At 41.7% G+C, this 13,128-nt stretch overlaps 1 long non-coding RNA gene and 1 pseudogene across 3 annotated transcripts; one reads left to right on the forward strand and one right to left on the reverse strand.

Annotated features, from left to right (window-relative positions):
* The first annotated feature begins 42 nt into the window (after positions 1–42).
* Positions 43–11,156, forward strand: LOC127920111 (phosphomannomutase 2-like; annotated as a pseudogene).
* On the reverse strand, positions 10,328–10,984 carry LOC127920112 (uncharacterized). Of its 3 annotated transcripts, none has more exons than XR_008105124.1 (3): positions 10,825–10,984; positions 10,609–10,773; positions 10,328–10,497 (listed from the first exon to the last, which is right to left on the reverse strand). It is a non-coding gene; the product is annotated as an uncharacterized LOC127920112 (long non-coding RNA). The 3 variants fall into 3 exon arrangements; XR_008105125.1 differs by having other exon boundaries at positions 10,609–10,759; positions 10,811–10,984; XR_008105126.1 differs by having other exon boundaries at positions 10,609–10,722; positions 10,774–10,984.
* Positions 11,157–13,128: the final 1,972 nt, after the last annotated feature.

Consider the following 13,128-nt stretch of genomic DNA (forward strand, 5'->3'; position numbering starts at 1 on the left):
GGTTGTTGTAGCAGTGTACTAGCGTGTATTGGTGTGTTTCAGAGGGTGACTCCTGGGATGGAGACTTTCTGCAGCGTCTGCGGCGGCGTGTTCGAGCGAGGCGTGGTGGGGGGGTCGGACTTCATCAAGATCAAAGCAAACAACTGGGAGATGATGGTGAGTGTCTGTGTGGGAGTTAAGGTGTGTCTGGGAGGAGGGGTTATAAGGTTGTGTCTGGGAGGGAGGGGGTTAGGGTGTGTCTGGGAGGGAGGGGTTAAGTGTGTCTGGGAGGGAGGAGGAGGGTTATAAGGTGTGTCTGGGAGGGGGGGTTAGGTGTGTCTGGGTGAGTTAGAGATAATATATTTAAAAGCAATATACCACAACCCACCAAGGGTCCTTATTGCTATTATAAACTGGTTACCAACATACATAGAACAGTAAACAAGAATGTTTTGCATCCTACCTGTGGTGTATTGTAGAGATGTAGGACTCTAGTGGTATACTGTAGCGATGTAGGACTCTAGTGGTATATTGTAGGACTCTAGTGGTGTATTTTAGCGATGTAGGACTCTAGTGGTATACTGTAGAGATGTGGGACTCTAGTGGTATATTGTAGCGATGTAGGACTCTGGTGGTATATTCTAGCGATGTAGGACTCTGGTGGTATATTCTAGCGATGTTGGACTCTAGTGGTATATTGTAGGACTCTAGTGGTGTGTTTTAGCGATGTAGGACTCTAGTGGTATACTGTAGAGATGTGGGACTCTAGTGGTATATTGTAGGGATGTAGGACTCTAGTGGTGTATTGTAGGACTCTAGTGTAGTATTGTAGGGATGTAGGACTATAGTGGTGTATTGTAGGACTCTAGTAGTGTATTGTAGGACTCTAGTGGTGTATTGTAGGACTCTAGTGGTATTGTAGGGATGTAGGACTCTAGTGGAGTATTGTAGGGATGTAGGACTCTAGTGGAGTATTGTAGAGATGTCGAGACTCTAGTGGAGTATTGTAGGGATGTAGGACTCTAGTGGAATATTGTAGGGATGTAGGACTCTAGTGGAATATTGTAGGATGTAGGACTCTGGTGGTATATTGTAGCGATGTAGGACTCTGGTGGTATATTCTAGCGATGTTGGACTCTAGTGGTATATTGTAGGACTCTAGTGGTGTGTTTTAGCGATGTAGGACTCTAGTGGTATACTGTAGAGATGTGGGACTCTAGTAGTATATTGTAGGGATGTAGGACTCTAGTGGTGTATTGTAGGACTCTAGTGGTGTATTGTAGGGATGTAGGACTATAGTGGTGTATTGTAGGACTCTAGTGGTGTATTGTAGGACTCTAGTGGTGTATTGTAGGACTCTAGTGGTGTATTGTAGGGATGTAGGACTCTAGTGAGTATTGTAGGGATGTAGGACTCTAGTGGAGTATTGTAGAGATGTCGGACTCTAGTGGAGTATTGTAGGGATGTAGGACTCTAGTGGAATATTGTAGGGATGTAGGACTCTAGTGGAATATTGTAGGGATGTAGGACTCTAGTGGAATATTGTAGGGATGTAGGACTCTAGTGGTATATTGTAGGGATGTCGGACTCTAGTGGTATGTTGTAGGACTCTAGTGGTATACTGTAGAGATGTGGGACTCTAGTGGTATATTGTAGCGATGTAGGACTCTGGTGGTATATTCTAGCGATGTAGGACTCTGGTGGTATATTCTAGCGATGTTGGACTCTAGTGGTATATTGTAGGACTCTAGTGGTGTGTTTTAGCGATGTAGGACTCTAGTGGTATACTGTAGAGATGTGGGACTCTAGTGGTATATTGTAGGGATGTAGGACTCTAGTGGTGTATTGTAGGACTCTAGTGGTGTATTGTAGGGATGTAGGACTATAGTGGTGTATTGTAGGACTCTAGTGGTGTATTGTAGGACTCTAGTGGTGTATTGTAGGACTCTAGTGGTGTATTGTAGGGATGTAGGACTCTAGTGGAGTATTGTAGGGATGTAGGACTCTAGTGGAGTATTGTAGAGATGTCGGACTCTAGTGGAGTATTGTAGGGATGTAGGACTCTAGTGGAATATTGTAGGGATGTAGGACTCTAGTGGAATATTGTAGGGATGTAGGACTCTGGTGGTATATTGTAGCGATGTAGGACTCTGGTGGTATATTCTAGCGATATTTGGACTCTAGTGGTATATTGTAGGACTCTAGTGGTGTGTTTTAGCGATGTAGGACTCTAGTGGTATACTGTAGAGATGTGGGACTCTAGTGGTATATTGTAGGGATGTAGGACTCTAGTGGTGTATTGTAGGACTCTAGTGGTGTATTGTAGGGATGTAGGACTATAGTGTGTATTGTAGGACTCTAGTGGTGTATTGTAGGACTCTAGTGGTGTATTGTAGGACTCTAGTGGTGTATTGTAGGGATGTAGGACTCTAGTGGAGTATTGTAGGGATGTAGGACTCTAGTGGAGTATTGTAGAGATGTCGGACTCTAGTGGAGTATTGTAGGGATGTAGGACTCTAGTGGAATATTGTAGGGATGTAGGACTCTAGTGGAATATTGTAGGGATGTAGGACTCTAGTGGAATATTGTAGGGATGTAGGACTCTAGTGGTATATTGTAGGGATGTCGGACTCTAGTGGTATGTTGTAGGACTCTAGTGGTATACTGTAGAGATGTGGGACTCTAGTGGTATATTGTAGCGATGTAGGACTCTGGTGGTATATTCTAGCGATGTAGGACTCTGGTGGTATATTCTAGCGATGTTGGACTCTAGTGGTATATTGTAGGACTCTCTAGTGGTGTGTTTTAGCGATGTAGGACTCTAGTGGTATACTGTAGAGATGTGGGACTCTAGTAGTATATTGTAGGGATGTAGGACTCTAGTGGTGTATTGTAGGACTCTAGTGGTGTATTGTAGGGATGTAGGACTATAGTGGTGTATTGTAGGACTCTAGTGGTGTATTGTAGGACTCTAGTGGTGTATTGTAGGACTCTAGTGGTGTATTGTAGGGATGTAGGACTCTAGTGGAGTATTGTAGGGATGTAGGACTCTAGTGGAGTATTGTAGAGATGTCGGACTCTAGTGGAGTATTGTAGGATGTAGGACTCTAGTGGAATATTGTAGGGATGTAGGACTCTAGTGGAATATTGTAGGGATGTAGGACTCTGGTGGTATATTGTAGCGATGTAGGACTCTGGTGGTATATTCTAGCGATGTTGGACTCTAGTGGTATATTGTAGGACTCTAGTGGTGTGTTTTAGCGATGTAGGACTCTAGTGGTATACTGTAGAGATGTGGGACTCTAGTGGTATATTGTAGGGATGTAGGACTCTAGTGGTGTATTGTAGGACTCTAGTGGTGTATTGTAGGGATGTAGGACTATAGTGGTGTATTGTAGGACTCTAGTGGTGTATTGTAGGACTCTAGTGGTGTATTGTAGGACTCTAGTGGTGTATTGTAGGGATGTAGGACTCTAGTGGAGTATTGTAGGGATGTAGGACTCTAGTGGAGTATTGTAGAGATGTCGGACTCTAGTGGAGTATTGTAGGGATGTAGGACTCTAGTGGAATATTGTAGGGATGTAGGACTCTAGTGGAATATTGTAGGGATGTAGGACTCTAGTGGAATATTGTAGGGATGTAGGACTCTAGTGGTATATTGTAGGATGTGGACTCTAGTGGTATGTTGTAGGACTCTTGTGGTGTATTGCAGAGATGTAGGACTCTAGTGGAATATTGTAGGGATGTAGGATTCTAGTGGAATATTGTAGGGATGTAGGACTCTAGTGGTGTATTGTAGGAATGTAGGACTCTAGTGGTGTGTTTTAGCGATGTAGGACTCTAGTGGTATACTGTAGAGATGTGGGACTCTAGTGGTATATTGTAGGGATGTAGGACTCGAGTGGTGTATTGTAGGACTCTAGTGGTGTATTGTAGGGATGTAGGACTCTAGTGGAATATTGTAGGGATGTCGGACTCTAGTGGTATACTGTAGAGATGTGGGACTCTAGTGGTATATTGTAGCGATGTAGGACTCTGGTGGTATATTCTAGCGATGTAGGACTCTGGTGGTATATTCTAGCGATGTTGGACTCTAGTGGTATATTGTAGGACTCTAGTGGTGTGTTTTAGCGATGTAGGACTCTAGTGGTATACTGTAGAGATGTGGGACTCTAGTGGTATATTGTAGGGATGTAGGACTCTAGTGGTGTATTGTAGGACTCTAGTGGTGTATTGTAGGGATGTAGGACTATAGTGGTGTATTGTAGGACTCTAGTGGTGTATTGTAGGACTCTAGTGGTGTATTGTAGGACTCTAGTGGTGTATTGTAGGGATGTAGGACTCTAGTGGAGTATTGTAGGGATGTAGGACTCTAGTGGAGTATTGTAGAGATGTCGGACTCTAGTGGAGTATTGTAGGGATGTAGGACTCTAGTGGAATATTGTAGGGATGTAGGACTCTAGTGGAATATTGTAGGGATGTAGGACTCTGGTGGTATATTGTAGCGATGTAGGACTCTGGTGGTATATTCTAGCGATGTTGGACTCTAGTGGTATATTGTAGGACTCTAGTGGTGTGTTTTAGCGATGTAGGACTCTAGTGGTATACTGTAGAGATGTGGGACTCTAGTGGTATATTGTAGGGATGTAGGACTCTAGTGGTGTATTGTAGGACTCTAGTGGTGTATTGTAGGGATGTAGGACTATAGTGGTGTATTGTAGGACTCTAGTGGTGTATTGTAGGACTCTAGTGGTGTATTGTAGGACTCTAGTGGTGTATTGTAGGGATGTAGGACTCTAGTGGAGTATTGTAGGGATGTAGGACTCTAGTGGAGTATTGTAGAGATGTCGGACTCTAGTGGAGTATTGTAGGGATGTAGGACTCTAGTGGAATATTGTAGGGATGTAGGACTCTAGTGGAATATTGTAGGGATGTAGGACTCTAGTGGAATATTGTAGGGATGTAGGACTCTAGTGGTATATTGTAGGGATGTCGGACTCTAGTGGTATGTTGTAGGACTCTTGTGGTGTATTGCAGAGATGTAGGACTCTAGTGGAATATTGTAGGGATGTAGGATTCTAGTGGAATATTGTAGGGATGTAGGACTCTAGTGGTGTATTGTAGGAATGTAGGACTCTAGTGGTGTGTTTTAGCGATGTAGGACTCTAGTGGTATACTGTAGAGATGTGGGACTCTAGTGGTATATTGTAGGGATGTAGGACTCGAGTGGTGTATTGTAGGACTCTAGTGGTGTATTGTAGGGATGTAGGACTCTAGTGGAATATTGTAGGGATGTCGGACTCTAGTGGTATATTGTAGGACTCTAGTGGTGTATTGTAGAGATGTAGGACTCTAGTGGACTATTGTAGAGATGTAGGACTCTCGTGGAATATTGTAGGGATGTAGGATTCTAGTGGAATATTGTAGGGATGTAGGACTCAAGTGGTGTATTGTAGGGATGTAGGATTCTAGTGGAATATTGTAGGGATGTAGGACTCTAGTGGTGTATTGTAGGGATGTAGGACTCTAGTGGTATATTGTAGGACTCTAGTGGTGTATTGTAGAGATGTAGGACTCTAGTGGAATATTGTAGGGATGTAGGACTCTAGTGGAATATTGTAGTGATGTCGGACTCTAGTGGTATATTGTAGGACTCTAGTGGTGTATTGTAGAGATGTAGGACTCTAGTGGAATATTGTAGGGATGTAGGACTCTAGTGGTATATTGTAGGACTCTAGTGGTGTATTGTAGAGATGTAGGACTCTAGTGGAATATTGTAGGGATGTCGGACTCTAGTGGTATATTGTAGGACTCTAGTGGTGTATTGTAGAGATGTAGGACTCTAGTGGACTATTGTAGAGATGTAGGACTCTCGTGGAATATTGTAGGGATGTAGGATTCTAGTGGAATATTGTAGGGATGTAGGACTCTAGTGGTGTATTTTAGATGTAGGTCTCTAGTGGAATATTGTAGGGATGTAAGACTCTAGTGGAATATTGTAGGGATGTAGGACTCTAGTGGTATATTGTAGGACTAGTGGTGTATTGTAGCGATGTAGGACTCTAGTGGTGTATTGTAGCGATGTAGGACTCTAGTGGAATATTGTAGCGATGTAGGACTCTAGTGGAATATTGTAGCGATGTAGGACTCTAGTGGTGTATTGTAGGGATGTAGGACTCTAGTGGTGTATTGTAGAGATGTAGGACTCTAGTGGTGTATTGTAGAGATGTAGGACTCTAGTGGTGTATTGTAGAGATGTAGGACTCTAGTGGTGTATTGTAGAGATGTAGGACTCTAGTGGTGTATTGTAGAGATGTAGGACTCTAGTGGTGTATTGTAGAGATGTAGGACTCTAGTGGTGTATTGTAGAGATGTAGGACTCTAGTGGTGTATTGTAGAGATGTAGGACTCTAGTGGTGTATTGTAGAGATGTAGGACTCTAGTGGTGTATTGTAGAGATGTAGGACTCTAGTGGTGTATTGTAGAGATGTAGGACTCTAGTGGTGTATTGTAGAGATGTAGGACTCTAGTGGTGTATTGTAGAGATGTAGGACTCTAGTGGTGTATTGTAGAGATGTAGGACTCTAGTGGTGTATTGTAGAGATGTAGGACTCTAGTGGTGTATTGTAGAGATGTAGGACTCTAGTGGAATATTGTAGCGATGTAGGTCTCTAGTGGTGTATTGTAGAGATGTAGGACTCTAGTGTTCCATTTGTACATGTGCATTTGCAAGACACAACAAAACAGAAGCCAAGCATCACACAGTTCTGCTCCCTAAATTCCCTTCCCCCCCCCGTGTCTCACTCAATTGTGTTCCGACCTGTCCCTCTACATGCGCGCTGAGTATAGAAATAAAAGCCTATAATTACAGGAATAAATGCCTGTAAATAAATGCCTATAAATACAGAAATAAATGCCTATAAAAACAGAAATAAAAGCCTATAATTACAGGAATAAATGCCTATAAAAACAGAAATAAAAGCCCATAATTACAGGAATAAATGCCTGTAAATAAATGCCTATAAATACAGTAATAAAAGCCTATAATTACAGGAATAAATGCCTATAAATAAATGCCTATAAATACAGAAATAAATGCCTATAATTACAGAAATAAATGCCTATAAATAAAAGCCTATAATTGCAGAAATAAAAGCCTATAATTACAGGAATAAATGCCTATAAAAACAGAAATAAAAGCCTATAAAAACAGAAATAAAAGCCCATAATTACATGAATAAATGCCTATAAAAACAGAAATAAAAGCCCATAATTACAGGAATAAATGCCTATAAAAACAGAAATAAAAGCCTATAAAAACAGAAATAAAAGCCCATAATTACAGGAATAAATGTCTATAAAAACAGAAATAAAAGCCCATAATTACAGGAATAAGGGACGGGGTTCTTCGGCATTTATTCCTGTGAAGCATGGGGGTGGCAGCGTCATGTTGTGGGGGTGCTTTGCTGTAGGAGGGACTGATGCACTTCACAAAATAGATGGCTTCATGTGGATGGAAAATTCTGTGTATATATTGAAGCAATATCTCAAGACATCAGTCAGGAAGTTAAAGCTTGGTCGCAAATGGGTCTTCCAAATGGACAATGAACCCAAGCATACTTCCAAAAAGGGCATCAAAGTCAAGGTATTGGAATGGCCATCACAAAGCCCTGACCTCAATCCTCTAGAAAGTTTGTGGTCAGAACTGAAAAAGCGTGTGCGAGCATGGTGGCCTACAAACCTGACTCGGTTACACCAGCTCTTTCAGGAGGAATGGGCCAAAATTCACTCAACTTATTGTGGGAAGCTTGTGGAAGGCTACCTGAAACATTTGACCCAAGTTAAAACAATTTAAAGGCAAACTGAGTTCAAATATATTTGGCTACGGTATATGTAAACTTCCGACATTAACTGTGTTATGCAATGTTGTGTGCTGTTGGCATATAGATACATAATAAGCACATGGTTTTTCCAGCCTTGTGTTCTGAAAATAGTATTTTTTTTTCATTGGAGTACTAGTATAACGAATAATGCTGTACTGCTGTCTGATATACTGTAAACACGGCTGGGATGCTGTTAAACTAGCCAGTTTACTCCACCAATCAGGCCTTTATGGCCAGACGGAAGCCACTCCTCAGTAAAAGGCACATGACAGCCCGCTTGGAGTTTAACAAAAGACACCTAAAGGACTCTGACCACGAGAAACAAGATTCTCTAGTCTGATGAATTCAAGATTGAACTCTTTGGCCTGAATGCCAAGCGTCTGGTAGAAACCTGGCACCATCCCTACGGTGAAGCATGGTGGTGGCAGCATCATGCTGTGGGGATGGTTTTCAGTGGCAGGGACTGGGAGACTCGTCAGGATCAAGGGAAAGATGAACGGAGCAAAGTAGAGAGAGTTCCTTGATGAAAAGCTGCTCCAGGGTGCTCAGGGCCTCAGACTGGGGAGAAGGTTCACCTTCTAACAGGACAACGACCCTAAGCACACAGCCAAGACGATGCAGGAGTGGCTTCGGGACAAGTCTCTGAATGTCCTTGAGTGGCCCAGCCAGAGCCCGGACTTAAACCCCATCGAACATCACAAGTTTAGTATAAGACTGTAACATAACAAGATGTGGAAAAAGTCAAGATGGCTGAATACTTTAGTTTAGTATGAGACTAACATAACAAGATGGCTGAATACTTTAGTTTAGTATAAGACTGTAACATAACAAGATGGCTGAATACTTTAGTTTAGTATAAGACTGTAACATAACAAGATGGCTGAATACTTTAGTTTAGTATAAGACTGTAACATAACAAGATGTGGAGAAAGTCAAGATGGCTGAAACATTCGGAAAGTATTCAGACGTCAGCATTCAGGACCCAAACTAACCAGTTTATCATAAATATAAATTAATATAATATATAGAATATAACACAGAATATATACAGAATCACTGATCAACCAATAACTTCTCACTATGGAATCAAGATCAGCGAATCAACTGTGTGTGTGTGTGTGTGTGTGTGTGTGTGTGTGTGTGTGTGTGTGTGTGTGTGTGTGTGTGTGTGTGTGTGTGACGACCTTTACAGAGAAGAGCTGAGAAGGTCAGAGCAGCTAAATACAACCTGACAGATCAGTTGACTCTCTCTCTCTCACACACACACACACACACACACACACACACACACACACACACACACACACACACAATAAACCATCATTGATCTTTACTGCATTAACTGAGTCATTCACAACGGGTGAGTTTTAGTTAGTCAATAGTTTACTATATTAAATAGTTTACCACAATACACACACACACACTGTGTAGTAATGTGGGCATGTGTGTGTCGTAGTGGTCGAGAAGGTGGACTATCTGTTTGCTGAAAACGGATTGGTGGCCTATCAGAACGGACAGCTGGTTGCAGTACAGGTAAGACCCTGACCTCTAACCTTTTGATGCTCCCATGTGGTTTATTGACCAAGATGGACATGTTGTAGTCACTGGTTGTTTCAGAGGATCCAGGGCTGTGATTGGTTGTTTCAGAGGATCCAGGGCTGTGATTGGTTGTTTCAGAGTATCCAGGCGTACATGGGGGAGGATCTTCTTCAAGACTTCATCAACTTCTGTCTCAACTACCTGGCCAAGATTACACTACCCAGGAAGAGGTACTCTCTCTCTCTCTCACACCATCTCTGTCTGTCTCAACTACCTGGCCTAGATTACACTACCCAGGAAGAGGTACTCTCTCTCTCTCTCACACCATCTCTGTCTGTCTCAACTACCTGGCCTAGATTACACTACCCAGGAAGAGGTACACACTCTCTCTCTCTCACACACACTCACCCCGTCTCTCTCTCTCTCTCTCACACACACTCACCCCTGTCTCTCTCTCTCTCCCTCTCACACACGCTCACCCCACCTCTGTCTGTGTCTCCTCAGGGGGACGTTTATAGAGTTCCGTAATGGAATGTTGAACGTGTCACCGGTCGGGCGGAGCTGTAGTCAGGAGGAGAGGATAGAGTTCTACCAGCTGGACCAAGTATGGAGGGATGATGATGATGTCAGTCAGTCTGTGTCGTTAGGTCACTTTGATTGACCGCTGTCTCTCAACAGAAAGAACGAATCAGAGAGAAGTTTGTTGCCGTTCTTCAAGAGGAGTTTAAAGGCAAAGGACTGACCTTCTCTATAGGTGAGTCTGACCTCTGACCCTAAACACTTCTCTATAGGTGAGTCTGACCTCTGACCCTAAACACTTCTCTATAGGTGAGTCTGACCTCTAAACCCTGACCTCGAACCCTAAGGACTTCTCTATAGGTGAGTCTGACCTCTAAACCCTGACCTCTAACCCTAAGGACTTCTCTATAGGTGAGTCTGACCTCTACACCCTGACCTCTAACCCTAAGGACTTCTCTATAGGTGAGTCTGACCTCTAAACCCTGACCTCGAACCCTAAGGACTTCTCTATAGGTGAGTCTGACCTCTAAACCCTGACCTCGAACCCTAAGGACTTCTCTATAGGTGAGTCTGACCTCTAAAACCCTGACCTCGAACCCTAAGGGACTTCTCTATACGTGAGTCTGACCTCTAAACCCTGACCTCGAACCCTAAGGACTTCTCTATAGGTGAGTCTGACCTCCTAAACCTAAACCCTGACCTCGAACCCTAAGGACTTCTCTATAGGTGAGTCTGACCTCTAAACCGTGACCTCGAACCCTAAGGACTTCTCTATACGTGAGTCTGACCTCTAAACCCTGACCTCGAACCCTAAGGACTTCTCTATAGGTGAGTCTGACCTCTAAACCGTGACCTCGAACCCTAAGGACTTCTCTATACGTGAGTCTGACCTCTAAACCCTGACCTCGAACCCTAAGGACTTCTCTATAGGTGAGTCTGACCTCTAAACCGTGACCTCGAACCCCAAGGAATTCTCTATAAGTGAGTTTGACCTCTGACCCTAAACACTTCTCTATAGGTGAGTCTGACCTCTAATCTCCTTCTCTCCCCCCACTCTTCCTCGCTCCAACAGGTGGTCAGATCAGTTTTGATGTGTTCCCAGAGGGCTGGGACAAGCGTTACTGTCTGGGCCTGGTAGAGAAAGACTCCTATAAAACCATACACTTCTTTGGAGACAAAACTAAACCTGTAAGTAGCTTTATAATGACAACCGTGTTATAGCTTTATGATGACGACCGTGTTATAGCTTTATAATGACAACCGTGTTATAGCTTTATGATGACAACCGTGTTATAGCTTTATGATGACAACCGTGTTATAGCTTTATAATGACAACCGTGTTATAGCTTTATGATGACAACCGTGTAAGTCGCTCTGGATAAGAGCGTCTGCTAAATGACTTAAATGTAATGTAAATGTTATGGCTTTATAATGACAACCGTGTTATAGCTTTATAATGACAACCGTGTTATAGCTTTATGATGACAACCGTGTTATAGCTTTATAATGACGACAACCGTGTTATAGCTTTATAATGACAACCGTGTTATAGCTTTATAATGACAACCGTGTTATAGCTTTATAATGACAACCGTGTTATAGCTTTATAATGACAACCGTGTTATAGCTTTATGATGACAACCGTGTTATAGCTTTATAATGACGACAACCGTGTTATAGCTTTATAATGACGACAACCGTGTTATAGCTTTATAATGACAACCGTGTTATAGCTTTATAATGACAACCGTGTTATAGCTTTATGATGACAACCGTGTTATAGCTTTATAATGACGACAACCGTGTTATAGCTTTATAATGACAACCGTGTTATAGCTTTATAATGACAACCGTGTTATAGCTTTATGATGACAACCGTGTTATAGCTTTATAATGACAACAACCGTGTTATAGCTTTATAATGACGACCGTGTTATAGCTTTATAATGACAACCGTGTTATAGCTTTATAATGACAACTGTTATAGCTTTATAATCGTGTTATAGCTTTATAATGACAACCGTGTTATAGCTTTATAATGACAACCGTGTTATAGCTTTATGATGACAAACCGTGTTATAGCTTTATAATGACGACAAACCGTGTTATAGCTTTATAATGACGACAACCGTGTTATAGCTTATAATGACAACCGTGTTATAGCTTTATAATGACAACCGTGTTATAGCTTTATGATGACAACCGTTATAGCTTTATAATGACAACCGTGTTATAGCTTTATAATGACAACGTGTTATAGCTTTATAATGACAACCGTGTTATAGCTTTATAATGACGACAACCGTGTTATAGCTTTATAATGACAACCGTGTTATAGCTTTATAATGACAACCGTGTTATAGCTTATGATGACAACCGTGTTATAGCTTTTTATAATGACAACAACCGTGTTATAGCTTTATAATGACAACCGTGTTATAGCTTTTTTATAATGACAACCGTGTTATAGCTTTATAATGACGACCGTGTTATAGCTTTATAATGACAACCGTGTTATAGCTTTATGATGACAAACCGTGTTATAGCTTTATGACAACCGTGTTATAGCTTTATAATGACAACCGTGTTATAGCTTTATGAGTGACAACCGTGTTATAGCTTTATAATGACAACCGTGTTATAGCTTTATAATGACAACCGTGTTATAGCTTTATGATGACAACCGTGTTAGGCGGCTTTATATGACAACGTGTTATAGCTTTATAATGACAACCGTGTTATAGCTTTATGATGACAACCGTGGTTATAGCTTTATGATGCCAACCGTGTTATAGCTTTTTATAATGACAACCGTGTTATAGCTTTATAATGACGACAACCGTGTTATAGCTTTATACGACAACCGTGTTATAGCTTTATGATGACAACCGTGTTATAGCTTTTATAATGACAACAACCGTGTTATAGCTTTATAATGACAACCGTGTTATAGCTTTATAATGACAACCGTTATAGCTTTATAATGACAACCGTAGCAATAGCTTTATAATGACAACCGTGTTATAGCTTTATAATGACAACGTGTTATGGCTTTATAATGACAACCGTGTTATAGCTTTATGATGACAACCGTGTTATAGCTTTATAATGACGACAACCGTGTTATAGCTTTATAATGACAACCGTGTTATAGCTTTATGATGACAACCGTGTTATAGCTTTATAATGACAACAACCGTGTTATAGC

This window comes from Oncorhynchus keta, unplaced genomic scaffold (assembly GCF_023373465.1).
Source record: "Oncorhynchus keta strain PuntledgeMale-10-30-2019 unplaced genomic scaffold, Oket_V2 Un_contig_18443_pilon_pilon, whole genome shotgun sequence".
NCBI classification, from domain to species: Eukaryota; Metazoa; Chordata; class Actinopteri; order Salmoniformes; family Salmonidae; genus Oncorhynchus; species Oncorhynchus keta.